General features: G+C 37.3%; 1 long non-coding RNA gene across 5 annotated transcripts in view; it reads left to right on the forward strand.

Annotated features, from left to right (window-relative positions):
• LOC140683751 (uncharacterized) overlaps positions 1–17,196 on the forward strand; it is a 218,360-nt gene that overhangs the window by 147,257 nt on the left and 53,907 nt on the right. The window contains exon 1 of one of the 5 annotated variants that reach the window (XR_012055150.1): positions 11,991–13,738. The exons of 3 other annotated variants lie outside the window; for them this stretch is intronic. This is a non-coding gene — a long non-coding RNA (uncharacterized lncRNA). Of the gene's footprint in view, positions 1–11,990; positions 13,739–17,196 lie in introns of those variants that run through there. One more of the 5 variants, XR_012055149.1, reaches the window with a different exon arrangement.

Below are 17,196 nucleotides of genomic sequence, written 5' to 3' on the forward strand. Positions count from 1 at the left end.
AATATGCAGATAGAGCAGGGTAAGATCCAGGCTATTGTGGGCATCTCAGCATGCCTGGGTCCTGGGAATTATCACCCATATGCAGAGTCACTGCCTGGCTTGTGGAGATTGGGTCTGGTATCTCAAATGCTGGACCAGCTGTAGGATTATTTTCAAAACAGAGACCTATGGCTCTGTGTTTTAAATCTGTCCTGATTAACCTCTGAATTTGCAAGTTGAATTACCTAGGTTTCCCTTTCTGTAGCCATTATCAAACTAATCACCACAATACACAGGCTACATATGTAATGTGTAACTGGGAAAGGCTCACACCTGACATAGGCTGAGTACTTTCAAGATCCATTTTGAAGGAAGTACTTAGCTCCTCACTGGTGTATTGCTAATTATTTTCATTCTGTGATGAGAGTGATCTCTGTTAAGGACTGAGTAATGCTATTTCAAGGTTTTGACTCTATATTTAGAGGTTAACAGGGATATTTCTCATAAGTGTTTTAATTAAACTCTTATTCTTAAAAAATAATTTGCAGTGGGTTAGCTACAGTGGACTGTTTTCATTGTAGAGAAATCTTCAAGGTGGAAAGAATAATAGTGAAAATGACCTTCATTTTCTCCATTTGAGTGCAGTGATATCTGTCTGCTATATGGAGCTACCACTGAGCACAGACAGAACTCAATACAATGCAATTCTCTGAGGGAAAACAGGACTCCATTCTGTTAAGCACAGGCATTGTGTGTGCTTTTCTGCAGAATGAACAGCTCCTTTTTGGACTCTGCTAGAGAAACACTTTTTCTTAGAAATAATATCCTTTGCCCCCTCATTTCACTTTTTAAAATCTTATTTGCAGTGAAAACTGGAAACTTTATTGTTTTTTAAAAGCACTGAAACTTTTACTCAAAAGAAAAACTATGAAGAAGAAGAAAAATAGCATCAAAGCTGAAATATTTTAATGGACACTTTATGTCTTTTTGGTTTAAAAAAAATGCTTTCTCACTTGGGACAGACTTTCAGAAAAAAATATGAACAGAACCATCACTTACCTCAAAAATATAGGACGGTAACAGCAATCTTAGTCTTTACTCTATAACAGTAATTTAACAAAACTGACACTCTCCTGCTGATTCACTGCTGATATGGTCTTGCTACTAGGCAATTGTCTTAGGTTCAAAGCAGAGGAAAAGTTTGAGGCTTTGAGAACTGCATCATGGTGTGACAAGTCCTCTCTTTTGGTGCTGGAATTCTGCAGGACTACTGCCTTTAGTCAGCTGGCTAGAGGAATATTTGGGAGTGTAACCACTCAAGACAACCCTACGTCACTGGAAAAATGAAATTTACCTAAGAAGACAAGGCTCACCTCTAACTTGAAGAGTTAGGTGTTTGCCTTTGAACTCTTTCTCATAAAACGACAGGATAATTTTCATAAGACACAGGATAGACAAAAAACTAAGTATAGAGACTGGTAATGTACCCTTGGTGCCTTGTGCCCACTTGGATATCACCATGGATGTAGAAATATGTACAGAGTAATAAATGATTAAGCTTTAGTTTGTTTCCAAATTAATTTTCCTTCACTAGAATGTTTCCTTTATTAGGCATGGTTCTTTGAAACCTGGGTTTTATCAGGAAAATGTTATCAGAGTTTGTTGAATTGGAAATTGAAAAAAGTGAGAGAACGTTATAAAAGATAAGATTATTTTCCTTTTATTTATTATTTATTTATTATATTATTAAGATTTCAAACTTCTTCTAAAACAATTCTGAAATGGAATTTTCATAGATCAATAATAGGAAATTTACAACTAATAACTTTGGGGCAAGGAAGACGGTAACTATTTTCTAGTGTTTGATTTGTTAAAAAAATGAGTTGGTGAAGGAAAAGTTGACTGAAATTATTTTGATTTCTTGTGTTTTGTACTTTTCTGGCCTATTTTCTGATAGAAAAAAAATCTTTCTTACCCAGTCAACATCTTATATAACTGTTATTTTGGTAATCATACCTGGATATGAAAACTGTTGTTAAAAACCCCATCTTTTTATGCTTATTTAGCATTTTGTTCTATTGGATTCTTTCCTATGTTTTCACTGACTGTGTTGTTGTGTTTGATTTAAATTTATCTCTGCTTACGCACAAAGATAGCAGAAGGTGTCTCGGTAAATGAATAAAAACTAGTCTATCACAGTACTCAATGAAAATAAGATACCCATGAAGATGTGTTCAGAAAGTGTCAGCAGGGAAGAACTGGGACATGATCACTGAAATCAGAGACAAATGAGCTGCTGGAAACTGATTAGAATCAAGGACTGTTGAGGAAACATGCGGCATAGGAGTTAGAGGTATTCAACTCAGAGATAAGCGGGAGGATAGATGTCCGCTATGTTCCCTACAGTGGAATCTAGGTGTCAAAAGTGGAAAAAAAAAACAAACAAAAAAACCCAACTAATATGGATAATTAACTAAGAAAAGTATCAAATATTTGCAGTCAAACACTCAGGGTAAAATGACCCTAGAGGGAAAAAAAGAGAAATGTTGGCTTGGCTGCACTAAATGCCATCCTGTATGAAATATAAAACAATGCAGGAAGACCTAACAGTCCTCCACAAATTCATTCCTCCCTGCCTCCCAAAAAAGAAAGAAAATAAAAGCTGTCCAACTTAGAACTTGTTAAAGCTGCCATTTAAAAAAAAACCTCCATAAATGACTGTTGCAAACTCATCTGTGGAACAGTAATGAGACAAGAGAGAGCAGGACAATGCTGAAAAAGTTTGAAATTGCACTTCATGAAATGAAGTCAGATGGCTTGGCATGGTCCTATGGATGGGAAGTACAAGTTTAGAAACCAGAGTGATAGACTCCAGTGCATCCTATGTGTGTTTCCAGAGTTTGTTTCCTATTTGATAAAATTCATGTCCAGAGACCTCTTTCTCTAAAGGAGAAAATAGATGTAATTCTGAGACATCTAAATCTTATCCTGTTGGCAGGATTTAAGAGCATCCAGTATCACATACTGTAAATGTGGATTTGAAAAAAGTCCTCATCCCTCTTACCATTCTCAGAAAGATGTCCTGCCCCTTCTTTAATATAATTAGTGATTTTCTGTGAGGAGTCTGTTAGGGGTATGCTACTGGGAAAGACAGCAAATCATTAGGTGCTATATTAGCAATCCACACAGAGTCACAAGTCTTTAATCATAGCAGGGTTCACTTTCATCTTGTGGGCAGTGTCCAGAAGTTTAATGAAAGAAGAATGGTTTGTTATTCCACATGCATTTCTACTGATGCTTGTGAACAATATGTTCTGTTTTAATAAACCAAGGCCAAAGTTCTCCTACAGTCTTTAGGAGGGCTGACTAAAAAGTTAGCATTCAAACATGATGTATATTTTTCTCCTCTTAAAATTTGTTTCCACAAAAAATTTCCAGACTTCACTCTTGAATTTTGTTTTGTTCAGAAGAGAGGAATGGCTGAGCTTAAAATTTGCCATAGATACATATGGCCCTGCCTACGGAAAAATATTGTGTGTTCATCCAATGGTAACCAATGTAGGGGTTAACAGCACCTCAACTTATTGCTACAGGGGCAAACAAGGAATATCCCAATAGCAAAAGTTTTCAGGCAAAACAAAAGTTTTCTGCATGCAGCTATTGCTGATTTTTTTCCCTTCATCAACCAGATGAAGTGTCCCATGCAAATAAAACTCTGCCTGCTCCTGGACATGGATCACTGTGGTCTCAGGGGTTCTATCCCTGTGACTAAATGTGAGCATCTCCAGTACAGGACTTACAGCTAGTCTTATGACTTAATACTCAATGGAGTTTATCTAGTTTATATAGTCAGTAATGTATCTAATACAATCCATCTTATCCTAAAGTCAGTGTTGTGTTTTCTGAATGAATCATGCTCTTAACACCATTACTCTGAGGACATCAACCTTGTTGCTGATCCCTACATTGTCATTTAAAAAAGATTAATTCCACAGTAAGATTTCATTGTATCACAAAACTGATCTGTACACCTCTTCATACTTCTCTTAAAATCCTGTTATGGTCAAACAGGGAGCACAACTGACATATAGACAGAATAAGTTACTGTTAGTCTCATTAAATTTTTGACACATTAAACAAATAGTTATCATTAGCCCAGACACAATAATAAGAACAGTCATAACCCAAAGGAACACAGGAAAAAACCCAAAGAAACCCACCTTATTAACAACACAATTAAAATATTAATTTAAAAACCCTCAAAACCTGCTTCCACACCAAGACACCTGCAAAGGCCAAATTTCCTCTTACCTGCCTGGTTGTTTCACTGATGTTATGGTTACTCATTTTCTGAGTCACCATGTCACAACTTCAGAGTTCTTCCAGAAGGAGATGAAGAGTCATTGGGGCCCTGGAGGCATTGCCCAGAAGAGGTGTGTTACTGGTCACAGTGACACCTTTCTTAGTGCTGCAGTCTCCTAAGGGGTTATTAATCTCTTGTTTCCTGACATGATACATATGTGTGTATATGCTCTTTCCTTTCCTTGCTTGTCAATTCTGTTTCAGTTGTCTTTGTTGTCCCTGATTTGCAAGGCTGCACTCCTACTGTGACCAGTGGCAGCCATTGTGATTTGTGTTTGCTGTAGGGGACCTCTGATATCTACTGGTGTTGGTGCTCTTCCACAGCGCATTTTATTCTATGATTTCTGCCACAGAGCACAGCTACTGGGTATTGTTATTAACAATAACCATTAACCACATCGTTGCACAAAATTAAATGAAATCAAAACCAATTTAGGGAACAGTTACATAGTTGCCATACTATTGCTATCACAGTTTATACAAGCTAAACCCAGCTCAAGACAAGTCAACATCAGTCCTGGAGTCTATAACCACTACTAATAGCAATTTGCACTTCATGTGCTACAAAAGGGAGCTGAGGGCTGCAGATGGAGTCGGGATGGAACGTGGCTGCAGGAGTATAAGCTGCACTGAGAACTACTGTGAAATGTTTTGGCTGTGCGACGGCTTGGGGCTTTGTGTAGGGCTCATGCTGCAGCTGGGGTTGGAGTTAGGATACTGTTCATTTTTAGTACATGTGTATGGTTCAGACATCAATGAACTGAGCATGTCCACTGCTGAGAGTCCCTTGCCTTCATTTTCTGGAGAAGTGCCAAGCATGTAAATTCTTCACAGAAAAATATACCAAAAAATTCAGTGGGGTCAACCTGTTTTAAAATGTCTTCGTCAAGGTTATTGAACACCAGCCACGCCTTTCCTCTTTAATCAGTGGAAGCTTCCATTTGAGTTATGATTGTAACCTTTGCTTTACTGTGTTCAACTCCCAGTGGAATCCCATAGAAACTGTGTCATATCCATGGGAAATTTATGTTACCTTCTTTTGGTTAAGGTTTATTTCTTTAGGTTCTTGCTCTCCTGCATTTTAACCTCAAAATAGATAATAATTATCCCAATTTATCTCATTCATTGTAACAGTAATTTCATCAACGCTCTCTTAATTTTTATCAAATAGTTATAGATTTCTTATAGTTTTAGATTTCTTCTTGCTCTAACCAATTGCTTCTGTGAATCTAAAAAACATTGCCTGCATCTTTAATTCTCAATGCAATAGCTACTGGCTTAAGAAATCTTCAGGAGATGTTTTTTTTTGGGTTTTTTTTGTTGTTTTTATTTTTACATAAAGAAAAATCAAATCTCTTGTGAGTTTGCCAAAGTGTACAGAAAAATGTATCCATCAAATAATACCATTCCCAAATGAGTCAAGACATTTTATTATAGTATTTTTTGGTGCATATTTTAATTATTTTTTTTTTTGTGTTCAGAACAACTAAGAGCTCTGAAGTTTCTTTTAACATAAACACTACTGTCATTGGTGTGTAAAAGTAATAATTTAAGACAACAGCTCTCAACCAGCTCTCAGAAGAGTCTTTGTAGCATACTTTTTATAGTCCACAACAGTTGCCACATGATTCCCTTCTGTTTTATATTTCAAAAAGGGAAATTATATTTCTGTTTTATATCTCAGGGAAGAAAGAAGCAACTGGATATCTTCTTAGAGACAAGGGTCATCAGTGGGGCTGAGGGTGCTTGATTCATCAGCAACATATCACTTAAAGAGAAGAAGAGAACCACATAGGACTGGTGTCCTAGCTTTATCCTGGCTTTATAAGTTTTGAAGAAAGGAATGCAGTTATTTATAGCTTTGAAAAAAGAAATGCAGATATTTATAGAAATATATATATTCTAAAGTGCCACAACGAATTCTTGTATCATTAAAAAGACAATGAAAATGCATTAACGCCTTTTCTTGAGTCACAGATTAGTCTGTTATGAGAAACACTGTGAAGGGTGAGGCATATGACAGTTCCCCCATTAAAAAAAATACAACAAACAAAGCCCTTTTTGGAAATGCTTAACATTTTTAGAATCCAAATAGAGAGACATGCATTCACCTGAATACCTTCCAGTATACTCTGGTGTATCAAAAATAAAACCCTTTGAAATCATGCTCACAGGCGTTTCAGATTTAGATTTCTCGAAGTTTCTGTGTGAATTATTTGTTCATCATAATGCTTCCTATTATTTGTAAGAAGATATTTTGCTGTCACACAGACAACATGAGTGACAGATTTTTCTCCCACCATTTTATATGAATAATGAATTGGTTCATTGCACACATAAAAAGGACATAATTCAGAGTCAGTTATCATTTCCAGGCTGTGCTTTATTTTTTATTCAGCAAAAAATGAGCCCATATCTTATTGCAGTCATTTCTAGTTCTAACTTCTTTTTAGTATTTTTCAACATAGAGTATTTTCTTTAAAACTGTCTTAGACCATGCTGTCAGTGGTTTTGCTTTTCCTTGTTTATTTGGTTGATAGTGGTTTGTTTGTTTGTGTTTTTGGTTTTTTCAGTATGTTTGTTTTTTTTTTTTAATCAGGTCTAAATGAATTGTTTCTGGAAAATTGGTATTTAAATTCTGAGATTTGTGCTTTATATTTAAGAAGAAATGTAGGTTCTCAGTATCTCAGTTAAGCATATGATATCTTTCTTAAGTATATCATCAAGTCATAGGAAAGCTTGTGCTTTGAATTTAAGTGGAGAAAATGTATCAAAACTAAGGCAGAAACCCATCTGGAACTCTAAAATGTTCAAATACAAAAAAGTATTGACTGTTGCAGAAGCTACATACACTGAAATTATTTCTACTTTTTTTCATACTCACACTGTTCTGAATTACTTTGTCCATTATTTACTAACTTTTTATTTGTAGGTGTTGAGTTAAGGCTACCCTTTTATAGTTTAGTTTGGTGAATAATTGACTTTATCTCATACAGCTGCTGCAATTCCAGAAGGATGTAGAGGGGAAATCATGTTCATTGTTGATTTTTAATTTTTTTTCTCTTTTTTCTTATATTTCACTCTCATTCTCCATGGCTTTATGTTTTGCATAGCTACTAATAATTACACCTGTGCACCATGGGAACCTAAACTTTTGCGCCAGAGCAAGAAAGTGACATGTATAAATGACGGAAAAAAAATTAAATAAAAAACCCCCACAACAAACCCCCAGAAACATCAGGCTCCAGCCTGATTTCTTTGTCACTATTTCACTATTGTCTTCAATATTAACTACTGCAATCCCTTACCATTCTGTAATTTTCCAGCTGATATACAGAAGAGTCTCATCTCTCCTCCCTCTAAACAAAGATGATGGAGAAACTATATAAAATGTGCTCTAACAAGGTACTTCAAAGAATCACCTAAAACTGGTATTCTTTTGCTAGAAATTGAGTAAGGCTAGATGCTTCTGAAGAAGATGTAAGAAATACTAGATAATGATGAACTAACTTGTTATAATGACCAATTAGTATCTGGCTTGTGAACCGAAGCAGCAAGGTTGGTATTAAATAATGGTTTTTTCAACACTTTTTTTTAATATTGGTTTCCCCCCTACTTTATTTCTCTACAGCAGCACTGACTGTGCTCACTATCTTCAGAAATGCCTATTGTTCTGACCCTTGAGAAATTCTCGGCCTTACAATGTCAATGAAATATATTTATAGGCTAGTTATGAAGTATGTTAAAGTGGCAGGTTTTTTTCTCAGTTTGTCCCATGCTGGACAAGTAATTGATAAAGATCAGTGCAAATTAGTCACAGGAAAAACTATACAGTATCAGGAACATCAGAAAACTCAGGAATAGAGAAGTTAGAGGGCATTTCTTCATCTTATTCAAAGACTTCCACCTTTTGATACTGAAAATCATGATCACTGTCATAAACACAGATTTTATGCCTCTGAACCCCCACAGGGAAGTTATTCTCACTTTTATGCTTATGAGTAGAAACTGGCTTCACATTTCTAATGTAAATTTATTTATGGACGATGTTTTTCCCTTTGACAAGTTGTTTTTTTGTTTGGGTTTGTTTTTTTTTTCTTCTTTTAAATTCTGGTTTGCTCTCAGACAATCTTGCAAAATGCTCTTGGATTCTCACTCAGTCTTTTATTTAATAAACAAATTGAGCTTTCCTAGCCTCTCCTCAAAAGATCATCCACCAAGTTTATCTTTGCTTACCTGATTAGAAAATAGTTTGTGGTAGGAACTGTGGATTTGTGCAAAATTATGGTTAAGGCTTTGTCAGTATCTAATAAAATATTTCAATCACATTCACACATCTACTAGAAATAGCTTTTCTAAACAGAGTCTTCCTGTAAGTTTATTCTTTGTGATTTTATTGATATTATTTTGATGTCTGCAGGCCTGGAACTGTTCTGTCTTTTTTCATCCAAGATTCAGATTTTGCATATTTTTTAAAAAAAGTATCTCTCCTAATAAAATTCTAGGTGCACTCTCAATAGTTTCTTGATACAGTCAACTTTACATTCCTTTTCTTTAATTAAAGTTTTCTCTTTTGCCTTAAAGAATATCTATTACAGATTTACCTTTATTGTTTCATTTTGTTTAGATCAAGTTAATTGCCGATCATTCTGCTTGACTTAATTTTCTATAGCCATTTTTTCTACAGTGGCCTCATTACTTTAGGTAAAAAAAATTTTATTTCTTTTCAGTTAGTACCTGGTAGGAAAAAAATCTCATCTTATTATGTCCAGGCACATTTGCACCCAAATTACTATGATTTCTGTCTCTATAAAGTTAGATCTTCACACAAAAGAAAAAGAAAAGCTTGATACTTTTTTTCTTAAAATCTATTGCAGAGATTTTCATCCATAAAGCAGTTCAATCCTGTGAAGTCTGTACTTGAGTCCTTAAGTTTCCTTTAGCAAATCAGAAATATTCCACTGAAGATTAGTTGTGGCTCTGCACCTTCCTCATTCTGGCACAATCAATCTTGTTCTCTTGCAGCTGAAATCTGGCAATAGGTTTTCTCATTGGCAAGAACAGGATTCTTTTCCTCTCCCACTGGGATCCATTTCATCCTCAAGTCCAGATTCAAGTCCTCAAGTTTCAGTCTCATGGGCTCACTGAATGTGATCTCTTCTATGGCAATGAGCTTGGAAAGTACCATCAGACCAAATTCAGATTGCATTGCCTATAGATCATCATTTGTCCAACACTTTCTATTTAATGTAACATCTTCTTTTTATCATTTCCAAGTCATAGCCAATGCCAAATAGGACTGGAATGGGATAGTCAGTGATATTTTCATTACAGCTGGGATCCATTATTATGGCTCATTATTTTCAGATATTTTATCTTGTCTTATCATAAAATGCTAGGTATTGCTTCAGTGATTCCTAGAGAATATTGACTATCCAATATTCTATTCCATTATTTTTCACCATTATTTTCACTTAGAGTTCATTAATTTATATTTTCCCTAAACAACAGTTCTTTGTGACTGACTGTTGCCTAACACTCCAGCAGCTAGCTCTCCCTTGCTGTTTCAGCACATAAAAATTAACGGAGGTTCCACAAGGGTAGCTTATGCCACAGGAGTTTGCAAATCCTCATTTTTATGGTCAAATGTCTCAGAAAGCAGAGTTCATATAAGCGGTAAGGACTAGGACTAGCCTCATAGCTGCAAAGCAGTTTCCTAATTAATTTGTACTACACTTATCACTGTAGTACATGAATACCTTGCATTCTCCCTGTGTAGATTTTTAAAGACCTATTTTGCTCTGAATTGAATTGAAGAAAATACACTTGGCTTAGCTGTTAATTGCTGACAGACAAGACAAAAAGGTAGATGAGGCAGATATAATGTGGGCACAGCGTAATGTTATCTGGCTAAGAATTTTAGGAATGGTCCCTAATAAATGTGTACTCTCTCATTGAAGAACTGTTGGGAAGGTTTCCTTTTTTCTGCCAAAGGGGAACTAGGCATGTGATCAAAGAAGATCCACATCTTTTATTAAATTAGTGTCACAAGCCAAATCTTTCCATTTCTCAAGGAATATAAAAAAACCTGCTATTACAAGTACGACAACTGCTGGTTAAAGCAAAAATTTGGGGACAGGAGATACAGATTCTCTTCCTGTTGCCAATACAGCAGGCAACTATGACTTCAGACTTAACCATTTATGGTCTGTTTTGCAGAGATCCCATTCACTTTACCTGGAGCAGGTATGCTCAAAACCTTTGAAAGTGGGCTTGCTAATTGTTTCATGCTCTAGTTTCCCTATTGTAAGATGAGGAACAAAACAAGAAGATCTAATTCATGGCTTTTAAAGAGTGCTTGAAGAGGTTCCCTGTCGGAACCCCGGCCTGGTTCAGGGGCTCTGTGTGGTGGTGAAGTCTCTCCTCCAACCCGTGCTTCCAAAATAAATCCTGCATCCTCTTGTTGTTCGGTCTCAAGGCAGTTTATTGCTAGTTCTCTAAAAGATTGTCTTCTCTGGCTACTGCGGTTTGCTCAGCAGCTCAGGCAGAGGCACACACACACCCTGACACCCTCTCTGTCTGCTGTCTTCTTCTTCTTCTCTCTCCCTGCCCAGGGCTGCTGCTATCTTTTATATGATATATTACGTATTACATGTTTACAGTTTTTCCCCAATACCTACTACCTATGTTAAATGGTGCTTTTCTACTCTAAACCAATCCATAAGTGCCAACATCATCAATAACATGGAGCTAAGGAAGAAGAAAGAGGAGGAACAGGACCAGCCTACATTCCTCCATCTTAAAACTTCTGACCCCCATGTACAAAGTAAAAACCCACCTGTACAGGTGTTAAAACCCTCTTGTACAATACTAAAAAATTCTTCCCTCTACTTTGTAACTACTTCTACTATACTATCTAACCCTTTGTGACTGCTTGTTCCACCTTCAAAGTTGGTAACTCCTTCCATGGCTCAAACTCAAAATCACAGCTGTTTCCAGCTGCCTGCCAGGGTCTCAGCTGCCTCTGACCAGGGCCCGGAACCCCCGAAAATGTCTGAGGGACATTTTGAGTTCCAACAGTTCCCCAGGGAGGTGTCAGGCCAAGCCTGACAGAGTTCAGAAAGTGTTGGGACAATGCTCCCGGTCACGTGGTGTGGCTCTTGGGGATGGTCCTGTGCAAGGCCAGGAGTTGGTCTCGATGATCCTTGTGGGTCCCTTCCAACTCAAGATATTCTCTGACTCTGTGAAAAGTCATAGCAACTACTCTGGAAAACTGCTCTTGCTGAGCTGAGCTATGTATAACAGATGGAATATTCTAAGAGTGATATAATGCCATACCCCTCCCTTCACTGATCTTGCTCCTACCCTTGGAGTTTTCCAGGCTGTAGCCTCCTCAAGCCTCTGAATTGAAAGGTACTTGATGTACTCTGCTGCAAATAGCAGGATCTCATGAAGCAGGTTTTAAAACAACAAATCAGTCTGCAATGGCTGCTCATTTCATAAAACTGTTAAATATTTCAGGCTGTAAAATTTTTTATATTCTACAAGCCTTGCTTTTAGAGCTTTAAAGCTCCTGATTTGCAGGGAGAAGCTAGTATAACTATCCTAAAGCACTTGTGTAATATTAAGCTGATAAAATTGCTTTAGGTTTAGTCATATATATAAAGAGATAGAACATTCATCCCTATGTGCTGACTGGAAGAAATATTAACCCACTATTTGGGAAACAATATTTGTTAGCAGATTATCTATTAGCCCACAATTAACTTATCCAATTCAGGATGAATTCAATCTTACGTTGTAAATAAGAGACAAAACCACTTTTTTGTATTGGGATTTTCATGGTAATATTTTGTGGAGATTCTTTGCTGTAAGCTTCCCTACTTTGCAGGATTTTATTTACCTTGTGATGTACTGGCACAGCACAAAACACTTAACTGTTTCAATCTCTGCAGCAGAAGCATGTTTTATATAGCTTGGTGTCTTCCAGATATGCACCTTTCTTCTAGCTTTGCTGAGTGCATATTCCCTGATAGAAGAAGGCAAGGGAAACCATCATGTTGTCATTAAATTTCAGAGACCTGGTGCAGTTCCAGCTGGGTATCTCCTGTCTCTCTGCAGGTTGCTTCTAAGCAAGCCCCTGTCATTTTGCCACAAGTGGGCAGTAATTAACTGCTAATTGAAATCTCAAGAATCAGCGTGCTCTGTCCTGGCTGAGAGTCCTAACCCTCAGCCTGCCCTGTTTTTGGCTCTACCTCACTATCTGCTCTAGGAAGGAACCTGGCAGTTGGTGCTAATTTGCTCTGACATTCCTACAGAAAGTGATTTAATGTCTGCACGGGAGTTTGGGGATGTGTGTGTGTCTGATTTAAGCTCAGCACAGAGTGACACTCAAAGCAACACATTTTTTTCAGAGCCACTGCTATCACTGGTTCAACCCTTGTATTCTGCTCCCAACAACTTAAACAAGAAACTAAAGAAATTATTTTATGTAACAAGATATTTGCAATATTGAAATTACTGCAGTTCTTACAAAGATAAAAAACTCCCACAGAACAAATTTAAGCAAACCAATTTGTCTTTAGTATGACTGAAAAGGCTTTGGGGCCCATGTTACATGATGTTAGTACATATTTTTATTGCACTTATTATCTTAAACAATGGAATATCTGCTTCCATTAAGTTGGATGATATATAAAAACAAAATAATTTAAGTCCAGGTTCTTGCCTTTTTCATTGTGGGAATGTTGCCACTGTGCTGCTTTGAAAAATTGAGAATGGTTTTACCTCACCTCTGTGTCTTTTCAAACTAGGAAGTGACTTATGACTATCTCACAGGTGAATTACCTGTGAATGACAGGTGAATTAAATGCTTAGAGAAATTTGTCTCATTTCAAGTTAGTGTGTCTTGAAATGTGATGACAGCAGGCATTGAAAGCTTCCAGAGCCCAGGCAGGAGGACAGAAGAACTGGAGTATGTGAGAAGTGAAGCTGGAAAGTGACTGAGCTATGAATGGCTGCAAAACTGTTTCTAGGAAGCTAAAATATATGCAGTCCCACTATGAAAAAAAATGACTACTCTACAGCCTCTCTCAGCCCACACAGGCCTGGATGCATCTGGACCCCATAGTCTCCTGGAAAGTGTTCCAGCAGCTGGCTGCTTTCCAAAGCTCTTCTCTGCATAGACACATCCAGTGTGATCAAAAAATTCTCAGCATATCCAGAAATCCAAAGAATGTTATTCTGTAGTCCCTCCCCACTGCAGTCTCATGTCTCATTTGCTCTTCTGACCACCTCTGCTTAATGAGCAGATGTCTTCAGTGATCTTTTCATGATGATGCAGCCAGTGTACTACAATTTTGCTTGGAATTGGGCAGGAACAGATGGTGCAAAGAAGGTAAGAGAATTATCTGCCATTAAAGAGAATGGGGTTCAAGACCAGCAAATGTTCCTTTCCTTTCCTTTCCTTTCCTTTCCTTTCCTTTCCTTTCCTTTCCTTTCCTTTCCTTTCCTTTCCTTTCCTTTCCTTTCCTTTCCTTTCCTTTCCTTTCCTTTCCTTTCCTTTCCTTTCCCCTTTCCCCTTTCCCCTTTCCCCTTTCCCCTTTCCCCTTTCCCCTTTCCCCTTTCCCCTTTCCCCTTTCCCCTTTCCCCTTTCCCCTTTCCCCTTTCCCCTTTCCCCTTTCCCCTTTCCCCTTTCCCCTTTCCCCTTTCCCCTTTCCCCTTTCCCCTTTCCCCTTTCCCCTTTCCCCTTTCCCCTTTCCCCTTTCCCCTTTCCCCTTTCCCTCCCTTTTTTTTTTAATTTGAAAGAAAGACAGTTCAGGGAATTGTGAAGCCAAACAAGTGGTACATAAATAGACAACCAGATGAGAAGAGGTTAGGATTACGGAAACACTGGAAGGAAGTAAAGAAGTGCAGATGAAACGAGTAAAAATTGCATAAAAAGAAAAAAGAATGTAAAGGAAAAAAGTTTTAAATGTATATAGGCAGACTGTGTGCAATTTCAGGTGGCTACTCAGGAAAATGAACAAGTCAAGTAATTGAAAGCAGAAATGAAATTGCAAAGGATCACAGGATTTCAAATTAAGTGAACAAATTGTATGGGGGAGGGGTACAGACCATACAATACAATAGCTTGAATTGGCAGACAGCTTATAACAGTGGTTCTGAGTGAATGACCCTTCATCTCCTGTGACAAATTGAAGATAATGCCAGCATTTCATAGTAATTTCACTTTTATTATCACCAAAAGTTTAGGCCAGTGTTCTATTACCTTGAATGTCTTTATGGTGTCAAGTTGAGCTGGACAACAAATGAACGTGATGGCAAATTTGCTGACTCTGAAGAAGAGGGTAAGAGGATAGGGCAAGGCATTTAGGATTATCAGGAATTTAGGCAAATAAAATAATTTAAATGACTCAAATAATGCATTTGAATTGAACAGAAAATATTTCCTTTTGTTTTGGATAATTTTTGATATTTCTACCTTTTTTTCCCAGAAACTGTATGTCAATATAGAGAGTAGCAATGCTATTTCTAGAGATCACTATTTTACATTTTAAAATGTCAAAAGGTTATGACAATTTAAAAGCAAAACATTTCTACCATTGAGCAGCTTTCCTCTTGTTTCAGAAAATCTTGCCTCTTTCAGTTGTCCTGGCCAGCAGTTGTTCCTGAATTGGGTAATAACCTGCCTTCAAAATGTGTTGGTTGTTTGTACATTCACCGGAAATATCTCAGCCAAATTTGGTGCAAAAGTTCAAGATGTACCTAGCCCCTGAAGCCTCAATTTTCATGACAATGACTAGGATGTGACTGAGTCTGTCAATACACAAATCTGTGGCACAGCTGTAGTAAAAATTAAGTAGGAACTAATTAAAGTTGAGATAATTGAATTAACCAAAATAAGCCACCAGCTCCTGTGGTGACTGTGTTAGTATATTCAGTTTGTATTCAGTTTTCCATATCTTACCTCCCAAATAAATCCACTGCTTAATCTTGTTTCCCACACACTGTACAACATGAAAAAAAGCATTTTTTCCTTCAGAATTCTGCATCTTAAAAGGCAAGTTGTGTTATGGGGCAGCAGCTCTTAGGCACTACCCTGCTCCCAGATTTAAAGCAAGATCCTGATTCTGTGTCCTACCCTTCTTCCTCCACTTCCTTATGAAGGTGCTTTCCCTGGAAGTGTTTTTTCCTACTCATTGCCAATGTACAAGGTTTTACTCTGCAAATGGACATCAGCTCCCGTGATTTGACAGATAACTGTCAAAGACATTCAGGAACATGAGGAGAAAGTGATATAGACTATAATGAAATAATGTAAAATTTAATACAGCATATCAAACGTAACGATTTTAAAATTCATCTATTTGACTGGCAGCCAAGTGCAGTTCTTTCTAGGGAGGTGATATGTGCTCCTGGCTTTTGCTTTTCTTATGAAAACTGCCAGTCACATTCTGCATCAGCCTGGGTTTATGCTTAGCTTTATCAGGCAGACCAGTCAGTGATGAATGGCATTAGTGTCATCTTGGGGTAATGAAAGTGTAGATAACTATCTCAGAGACTGGTTGAGAAAAAAATACTGATGCAAGTAGCTGAAGGCTCTACTGGGCACATAATTCAGATTTCTCACAGAGAGGGTTATGCTCTGTAAATTGTTTTAGACTTTCTTACTGATGAAACAGCAAGAATTTTGTTGCTGATGGGCGCAGGAAGCAGTAGTAAATAGCCATGTGTGCATACACAGGAAAGAAAAATTGTTTGCATTTTATCAACAGAGAAAAGGAATCAAAATGGAGCCCTGGATGTTTTGCAAGTTACAGCACTGTTAATGGAGAAAAATGTGTCTTCTGTATGACAATGATAACGTGACAGTTAATATAGAGGATCATTCACCCCTTCTGCACTAGGTACCTGCTGCTTGCTGCAGCTGTGGAAGCCATTCCCTGATGACAGACCACAACGGAGTGAAATAACCTCTAATGAAACAAATCTCATCAATTTTCATGGGGATTGGACACTTTTTGGTCCTTGAGGCATTCAAGAAATGTGCTGCTTCTAGTGGTAGATCCCCTGTTCACTGCTACACCACAGCACAGCTGATAAATCACTTTATAAATGAAGCATCTTAGCAGCGTTCTGCTGTGCTAGCCAGAATGCTTGGGCTCAAGGGATGCCTCACAACAAAACTGTTTCAAACTTTTTGTTGAGAAGATGATAAGAAAGCAGGAAAAAGTCCTTTCCTTCCTTTCCTGTTTGAACCATGTTTAAGCAATTATAAAACCAAAGGTAACATTTACACAGGCTTCATGTCTTTTGGGAAAAATGGTGCACAAGACTAGTCTTCCCCCTCCCCTCATCACAACCAAAATAATATGACCAGCATAACCAACATACTCCTTGACTGCTGAAAGGGATGAGTATGATGAATCATTGTTAATTTTTAGTTAAGCTATGAGCCCATACTTTCATGAACAGCAACCCAGGAGCTGTTGCTGCTGTGTAGTTGAAGGAGGCCAATATGTATAAAGTGTCCATCAAGAAGGACTTGCTGAGAATTCAACCATTGTCAGTCTTAATTTGATTACTGGGATGTTTCTAGATTTATGTACTAGATTTATGTATTAAGTACTAGATTTATGTATTATGTACTGAATGTATGTATTAAGTTGAGATATATATATATTTACATATATATAATATTTATAGTTTCAGAGCTGGGGTGATCTATGATGCTTTCTATGGTAAACTCTGGCTCAAGCAATAAGCCAGAGAGATGGTGGGGACAGGGAATCAGAGAATTTCTTGAGGGAATTTTTGTGAGAAAGGACTCTATTATATTTAGGGACAAGACTT

Source organism: Taeniopygia guttata, chromosome 3 (genome assembly GCF_048771995.1).
Source record: "Taeniopygia guttata chromosome 3, bTaeGut7.mat, whole genome shotgun sequence".
NCBI classification, from domain to species: domain Eukaryota; kingdom Metazoa; phylum Chordata; class Aves; order Passeriformes; family Estrildidae; genus Taeniopygia; species Taeniopygia guttata.